A 9,476-nucleotide genomic window follows, 5' to 3' on the forward strand; every position below is an offset into this window, starting at 1 on the left:
TCATTCCAAGGTAAGTATTTTACTTTTCTTTATTAAAAAAAAAGATTTGACTAACATAAATCATCTACTTTGTACATAAACAACTAATATAAGCTGGGTTACGAGATTTGGACAGTCAATATAAAGGACATTCCGAGGTCAAGTTCGTGGCGTAATGGGACAAATATGTTTAGAGGGGTAAACATGGCGTACGGGGCAAAATATAAAAAAATTGAGCGAGCGAGTAAAAATTTTGACCCTGAAAAGAAAATCGAATTTTGTGATAGATTTGAAATAATACTCAAAACAACGGCATTACATTTCACCATTTCCCCTTACCTCGTGTGCATATGAGAACAAACCTAATGCTCGAATATTCTCATATAAATGTGTTAACAATCGTAAATGTGTGCCAAAACGGCTTCCCGCACAGAATCATATTGAAAGCGGGAAAAGTTTGCTAAAAACGGGACTGTCCTTTAAAATTCGAGACTTGTCGCCCTGAACATACATGTGGGTTGTGCGCAATATATATACATACCGACAACAAAATTCTATAGGCCAGTATCTCCCCATTTTGGTTTTATAAAAACAAAATCCGGAGGTTGGACTTCCTTCCTCTTGTAAAATCATTGGAAGCAAGCAAGACCTGGCAGAAGATTGTAAAATTGATACGGAATCATCTTGGAAGAGGTATTTGTATCAATCCATCACAAAATTGATCAAAACCAATGTGCACATACCTGGTAGTCTCAGACTAGTGGTCAATCATAGATGCAGTACTCATATTAACCCATATACTCTACCAGCATTTAGATTATGTTAGGTCGCCTCGCGGATCCAGGGGGGCACAGCCGGCCCGTGCTCCCCGTTTTAGATTTTTAGAGGCTTGTCATTTTTTTCCTCGGAAAAAATGTGACCCCCCTCTCCTCCAGAAAATCCTGGATACGCCCCTGGGTAGGTGTAATGCAAGAGCTACATATGTGGATTTTTCATCTGCATTTAATACTATCCAGCCATATAAGTTCATAGAAAATTAAGTTTCTTAGATGTTAATTTGTCTCTAAGTTCTATAGACATATGACTTTTTACTTGATAGACCCCTTGGATTTGGGATTTGTGACGTGTTTGAGTTTTAATAGCATGACAGATCAGTAGGGTAATGTGTAAACAGTTAATTTGAGGAGGCCCTGACATGGTATACGGGGCAAAATTTTCTATTAAAAAGGCTACGAGCGACCAAAATGAGCCAGAAGAAAAATGATAATTTTGAATTCAAAAATCTTATCTTGTCATAGATTGTGACGTAATATTTTTAAGTCATATTTCTTCCTTCCTTTTTCTATTGTTTCTCCTTTCTCTTAATCCTGATTTTTTTTTTTTTTGGGGGGGGGTTCATGGCCCCGAATTCCCTCATCTGTACGTCAGTGTAACAGATGTCAGGTAAATTTGATATAAGATTAAAAGCAAAAGCAAAGAGGTGATATTGGTCAAGATACAATAATGGTTCAATTGCTAATTGCCCCATTAGACAGTTTCTATACACTTTTTTTTTATCATTTAAACAAGAATAAAGGAGAAACGAAATTCCAATGGAGTAATCATGTAATAAAGGGTGTTTCGATCGATTATCAAATATTTATCTTCAAGTGGTAAAAGATGTAAAGTGAGATAAAAACAATGACCCCTTGACTTCATTGAAAAACAGAGACATTATATCAATGGCTCTGAATGGGTGAACCATCCGGCCATCTTTTAAAAGTATTTATTAAGTATTCATTGTATTAATATTCTTATCTGTAACCTTTTACTACTCTACATTGTTACCGTGAATAAAACCAAACCAAACAAACTACCAATAATGCGTATAGATAATCCTTATGTTAGAAACAAGATGGCTTTAGGAAGTATAAAGGCGGGGCGGAGTGACGTCACATCCGCTTAATGGGTAAACTCGATTACCACGACGTTCAGCACTCTGACTCTGCCTTTCTTGTAAACATGATATGAAGTGCTGTATGAATGTTAATAGTTGTGTTAAAGGAAACCAAAACCTAAGAGAAATAGCAACAGTGTTTGAAAGAGTGAAATGAGATAAACAATTTGAGACAAGTTTCATCAAAATCGGTTTAAAAATAAGCATGTTACAGACATTTAAAAAGTATTGTTGTACATTATATGGGGATCCTCAAATTGGCAGATTTGCTTCATTATGGCTGATTTTGTGGACAATTCTCCATTTGTTTTGTACACAAATTTTCAGATTTCCCCCTTTATGTTGAATATTTCACATTGTCTCCTCCAGACCTTAACATATGTGGTGTGAATTAAATTTTCCCATGACATATGTTATGCTCAGAAGGAGGCAATATGAAATTTGAAAGATAATGTGGAAAAACTGAAAATTTGTGTACAAATTAACAAATGGAGAATTGTCCAAAAAATCTGTCATTCTAAAGCAAGGTGTAGCAAATTGGAGGACCCGGGCCCCATAGAAAGTAGAAGACTCTTTACCCCCCCCCCCCCCCTCCCCCTGACTTGCTCATATTAACCGATTTTTTATGGAACTTGTTTTAAATTGTTCCTACCATTTTACCCTTTCCAATAAAATTGCTTTTTTGTGGGGTTTTGCTTAGTTTCCTTTTTAAATCATAATTAGGGGGGCGGGGGTTTGGGTATCCAAAAGTGAGGGGGTTTAAACACCTGTAAACTACCACCCCCCCCCCCTCCCCCCCCCCCCCTGCGTACGCCACTGCTACTAGGATTTTTTTTTCTTTTTTGAATCTTTATTGCTTCAATAAAACAGAATATATGTACAATATTCATCGTGTACAACAAGATACATCAATATTCATCGTAATGATGTAATGAAGCTACTAGGAATGTTTCTAAAAATCATTTTGCAAATTATTCCACGCAGACTTGCCAGAAAATAAAATTTATAGTTCACCCAAATTGGTGTTAGTTTTGTCAAGATTCACACTTCGCATTTCTTGTATTGCTGCGATGGTCGATGTTTCTATAAATAAATAGTAATGAATTTATGCAGCAGCCGATTATTAATCAAATCTTGCAAAAATACGCCTATCAAATATTGGAATCGTTTAGAAATATCCAGATTTCTTAAATCACGAAATAAACGAGCAGAGTGATAAGTACATACATTGTTTTGTTAAATATAACATAATACTACAATATATTATTATCATTAGTTGTTCATTTTAAAGCGTTTAAGTCATATTTTTTGTAAAGCGCTATATAAGTACATGTTATGTATATATGTATGTATGTGTGTGTGGGTGTGTGTGTGTGTATGTATGTATGTATGCATGTATGTAAGTATGATGGCTGTCTGTCATTAATCTAGCTATTCTTTTTGAAGTAATAATATGGGAATCAGGACTGTTTTGCATGTCCCACCTCCAAGCCATATGTTATATGTGGTGAAATCACGAGTTGTATAACATGCCTGTGACTAGCTTTGTTTAACATAGTTCCGCAATTTACATAGTATTCCATTCATTCATATTTTTTTGCCTCAGTTCATTACGTACATTAACATCGTGTCTTTTTCCATGTAAGGTTTTAAGGAAGGCCTTTTTAATTTTTAAGTGGATTTAAGTGGACATTCATAAGAGGTTTTGTAATTTTATTTCTTTAGCGTAGGTAATATTTGGATTAGTATCGCCGAATAATATGATCAACTTCCCCTTTTAATTGCCATGATTGTATATTTATGTCATAGTTAATGAAGACAGACAAGAGAGAGTAGCGGATAAGTGAAAAGGGGAGAACTTGTTTTTTTCCTTAACACAACGGCGATCGAGCTTTAAGATGCGTTATAATTGTTACCACAGTTTTATACCTAAAATAAATTTAGCATGAATGATTGAGTTTTTATATCATGGCGAAAACCAGTCAATCCTTGAAAAGGCATAGAATCGCAAATAAATGGAGGGGCTGGTCCTTTGGGGGGTAAGAACCTGTCATATCACTCTGTATGTATCAAATGAAGGCTGCAGTCATTGGTTTAAACAGTTCTAGCCATTTATATTAATGAGACATTAAAAAAAATGTATATAATAAATTATTGAATTATATTGATAAAAACAATATTTTATACGAAAGACAATTTGGTTTTAGACAAGGTCACTCAACGAGCACTGCTCTTTTAGATTTCACAAACACTCTTGCCAATGTTTTTTAACAGAAAAGGTTTGTAATTGGAATATTTCTGGACCTTTTAAAGCCGTTTGATTGCATTGATCACCATATATTATTGCAGAAACTAGAATATTACGGTATCAGGGGAAATATACACAATTGGTTTAAAAGTTATCTTTATAATAGAAAGCAGTTTGTATGTATTGACAATGTATCATCTGATCAACTTGATTTAACTGTCGGAGTGCCACAAGGGTCAATCCTCGGGCCTTTGCTCTTTTTAATATTTGTAAATGATTTTCAATTCGTTCCTAGCTCTGGAAAAACGACATTTGCTGTTTTTTCGGGAGCTCTTAAACGTCAGACGAAATTGTTGTTCCGGTTCATCGACCCACGACAAAAACTTCTTTGTGATTTGACTTACATTTTCAGTGCATTTGCTGCGTTGTAGGATTCATTCCCCGTTTCTGATCGAAAATTCGATGATATCATACATGTATACAAGCTAGATGTGACAACGCAGGCACAGGTCTGACACGCATCATCCATAGAGATACAACTTTTAATCTTATCTCAGATAAAATTCGGGATATCATTTGAGAGATAAAAAATAATCTCAGAAAACCATTTTCATCTTGAACACATAATAAAAAAAGAGGTAACTTATTTTAAAGCCGTCCCGTGCTATTGGTATCCTGCTACGAAATATATGACAGAATTAATCAATATTTAATGAATATTTGAATATAAATATTTAATATATATATATATATATATAGCTATATATATATATGTATATGTATATGTATATTGCTAACTCGCTTCAATCACATATTGCGCACTATGTATCGAAAACTCAACCCATCATAATTCTATGATTCATTACGTCAATGGCCGGTATAGCGACATCTATGGGTAAAATTACATTAAAAAAGTATTAGTAATGACGACATTGTGTTTGTTGTTCATGTAGATAGGATTAAATCATTATATCCTGAAGCAGATATCAGTTCTCATACATCGATTGTTTTCTCCACAATTATGCTGGAATGTACCGGCCAACTTGCTTTTTTGTACGGCCAGTTCTGATGTGTCTGTCTTCTTTTACTATATCCTATTCATTCCAATGTAAGTATTTTACTTTTCTTTATTAACAAAAAAGATTTGACTAACATAAATCATCTACTTTGTACATAAACAACTAATATAAGCTGGGTTACGAGATTTGGACAGTCAATATAAAGGACATTTCGAGGTCAAGTTCGTGGCGTAATGGGCCAAATATTTTTAGAGGGGTAAACATGGCGTACGGGGCAAAAAAAATAAAAAAATTGAGCGAGCGAGTAAAAAATTTGGCCCTTAAAAGAAAATCGTATTTTGTGATAGATTTGAAATAATACTCAAAACAACGGCATTAGATTTCACCATTTCCCCTTACCTCGTGTGCATATGAGAACAAACGTAATGCTTGCATATGCTCATATAAATGTGTTAACAATCGTAAATGCGGGCCAAAACGGCTTCCCGCACAGAATCATATTGAAAGCGGGAAAAGTTTGCTAAAAACGGGACTGTCCTTTAAAATCTGAGACTTCTGGTCGCCCTGAACATACATGTGGGTTGTGCGCAATATATATACATACCGACAACAAAATTCTATAGGCCAGTATCTTCCCATGTTGGTTTTATAAAAACAAAATCCAGAGGTTGGACTTCCTTCCTCTTGTAAAATCATTGGAAGCAAGCAAGACCTGGCAGAAGATTGTAAAATTGATACGGAATCATCTTGGAAGAGGTATTTGTATCAATCCATCACAAAATTGATCAAAACCAATGTGCACATACCTGGTAGTCTCAGACTAGTGGTCAATCATAGATGCAGTACTCATGTTAACCCATATACTCTACCAGCATTTAGATTATGTTAGGTCGCCTGGCGGATCCAGGGGGGCACAGCCGGCCCGTGCTCCCCGTTTTAGATTTTTAGAGGCTTATCATTTTTTTCCTCCCTCGGGAAAATGTGACCCCCCCCCCCCCCTCTCCTTCGGAAAAGCCTGGATACGCCCCTGGGTAGGTGTAATGCAAGAGCTACATATGTGGATTTTTCATCTGCATTTAATACTATCCAGCCATATAAGTTCATAGAAAATTAAGTTTCTTAGACGTTAATTTGTCTCTAAGTTCTATGGACATATGACTTTTTACTTGATAGACCCCTTGGATTGGGGATTTGTGACGTGTTTGAGTTTTAATAGCATGACAGATTAGTAGGGTAATGAGTAAACAGTAAATTTAAGGAGGCCCTGACATGGTATATGGGGCAAATTTTCTATAAAAAATGCTACGAGCGACCAAAATGAGCCAGCAAAAAAATTGATAATTTTGAATTCAAAAATCTTATCTTGTCATAGATTGTGACGTAATATTTTTAAGTCATATTTTTTCCTTCCTTTTTCTATTGTTTCTCCTTTCTCTTAATCCTGATTTTTTTTTTTTTTTTTGGGGGGGGTTCATGGCCCCGAATTCCCTCATCTGTACGTCAGTGTAACAGATGTCAGGTAAATTTGATATAAGATTAAAAGCAAAAGCAAAGAGGTGATATTGGTCAAGATACAATAATGGTTCAATTGCTAATTGCCCCATTAGACAGTTTCTATACACTTTTTTTTTATCATTTAAACAAGAATAAAGGAGAAACGAAATTCCAATGGAGTAATCATGTAATAAAGGGTGTTTCGATCGATTATCAAATATTTATCTTCAAGTGGTAAAAGATGTAAAGTCAGATAAAAACAATGACCCCTTGACTTCATTGAAAAACAGAGACATTATATCAATGGCTCTGAATGGGTGAACCATCCGGCCATCTTTTAAAAGTATTTATTAAGTATTCATTGTATTAATATTCTTATCTGTAACCTTTTACTACTCTACATTGTTACCGTGAATAAAACCAAACCAAACAAACTACCAATAATGCGTATAGATAATCCTTATGTTAGAAACAAGATGGCTTTAGGAAGTATAAAGGCGGGGCGGAGTGACGTCACATCCGCTTAATGGGTAAACTCGATTACCACGACGTTCAGCACTCTGACTCTGCCTTTCTTGTAAACATGATATGAAGTGCTGTATGAATGTTAATAGTTGTGTTAAAGGAAACCAAAACCTAAGAGAAATAGCAACAGTGTTTGAAAGAGTGAAATGAGATAAACAATTTGAGACAAGTTTCATCAAAATCGGTTTAAAAATAAGCATGTTACAGACGTTTAAAAAGTATTGTTGTACATTATATGGGGATCCTCAAATTGGCAGATTTGCTTCATTATGGCTGATTTTGTGGACAATTCTCCATTTGTTTTGTACACAAATTTTCAGATTTCCCCCTTTATGTTGAATATTTCACATTGTCTCCTCCAGACCTTAACATATGTGGTGTGAATTAAATTTTCCCATGACATATGTTATGCTCAGAAGGAGGCAATATGAAATTTGAAAGATAATGTGGAAAAACTGAAAATTTGTGTACAAATTAACAAATGGAGAATTGTCCAAAAAATCTGTCATTCTAAAGCAAGGTGTAGCAAATTGGAGGACCCGGGCCCCATAGAAAGTAGAAGACTCTTTACTCCCCCCCCCCCCCCCCTCCCCCTGACTTGCTCATATTAACCGATTTTTATGGAACTTGTTTTAAATTGTTCCTACCATTTTACCCTTTCCAATAAAATTGCTTTTTTGTGGGGTTTTGATTAGTTTCCTTTTTAAATCATAATTAGGGTGGGGTCTTCAGCATTTTTTTTGCGGGGGTTTGGGTATCCAAAAGGTGAGGGGGTTTAAACACCTGTAAACCACCACCCCCTCCCCCTCCCCCCCCCCCCCCCCCCCCTGCGTACGCCACTGCTACTAGGAATGTTTTTTTCCTTTTTTGAATCTTTATTGCTTCAATAAAACAGAATATATGTAAAATATTCATCGTGTACAACAAGATACACCAATATTCTTCGTAATGATGTAATGAAGCTACTAGGAATGTTTCTAAAATCATTTTGCAAATTATTCAATGCAGACTTGCCAGAAAATACAATTGATACTTCACCCAAATTGGTGTTAGTTTTGTTAAGATTCACACTTCGCATTTCTTGTATTGCTGCGATGGTCGATGTTTCTATAAATAAATAGTAATGAATTTATGCAGCAGCCGATTATTAATCAAATCTTGCAAAAATACGCCTATCAAATATTGGAATCGTTTAGAAATATCCAGATTTCTTAAATCACGAAATAAACGAGCAGAGTGATAAGTACATACATTGTTTTGTTAAATATAATATAATAATACAATATATTATTATCATTAGTTGTTCATTTTAAAGCGTTCAAGTCATATTTTTCGTAAAGCGCTATATAAGTACATGTTATGTATATACTGCATGTATGTATGTGGGGGTGGGTGTATGTGTGTATGTATGCATGTATATAGCCATTTAACATTAATTATTATTGAAATACATAGAGGGTTGGGGACTCACTTGAGTTATTTTTTTTTCAGATATAAAAGTATAATTTTAAGGAGTTTCATTCCGTCCTTATTTGCTTCAGTTCTTGGTAAATATATATGTACTTTTTTTGCATATCCTTGTTGATATGAAATGAAGATTTGTATTTTGTTTTGTATTTATCTGCAGTTTATGTAATTCATTTGAATGAAATCCTTAATAAAAACATATTGAAAAAAAAATGTATGTAAGTATGATGGCTGTCCGTCATCAATCTAGCTATTCTTTTTGAAGCAATAATATGGTAATCTGGACTGGACTGTTTTGCATGTCCCACCTCCAAGCCATATGTTATATGTGGTGAAATCACGACTTAGTTTAACATAGTTCCGCAATGTACAGAGTATTCCATTCATTCATATTTTTTTGCCTCAGTACATTACGTACATTAACATCGGAAGGCCTTTTTAGTTTTTAAGTGGATTTAAGTGGACATTCATAAGAGGTTTTGTAATTTGTTTTCTTTAGCGTAGGTAATATTTGGATTAGTATCGCCGAATAATATGATCAACTTTCTCTTTTAGTTTCCATGATTGTATATTTGTGTCATAGTTGATGAAGACATACAAGAGAGAGTAGCGGATAAGCAGAAAGTGAAAAGGGAAGAACTTGTTATTTTTCTAACCACAACGGCGATCGAGCTTTAAGATGCGTTAGTATTGTTACCATAGTGTTATACCTGAAATACAGTATGAATATGATTGTTGAGTTTTTTTTTATATCTTAGCCACAACCCGTCAATCCTTGAAGTTCATAGAATCGCAGAAATGGGGGGGG

This window comes from Lytechinus pictus, chromosome 8 (genome assembly GCF_037042905.1).
Source record: "Lytechinus pictus isolate F3 Inbred chromosome 8, Lp3.0, whole genome shotgun sequence".
In the NCBI taxonomy this organism is placed as follows: Eukaryota; Metazoa; Echinodermata; class Echinoidea; order Temnopleuroida; family Toxopneustidae; genus Lytechinus; species Lytechinus pictus.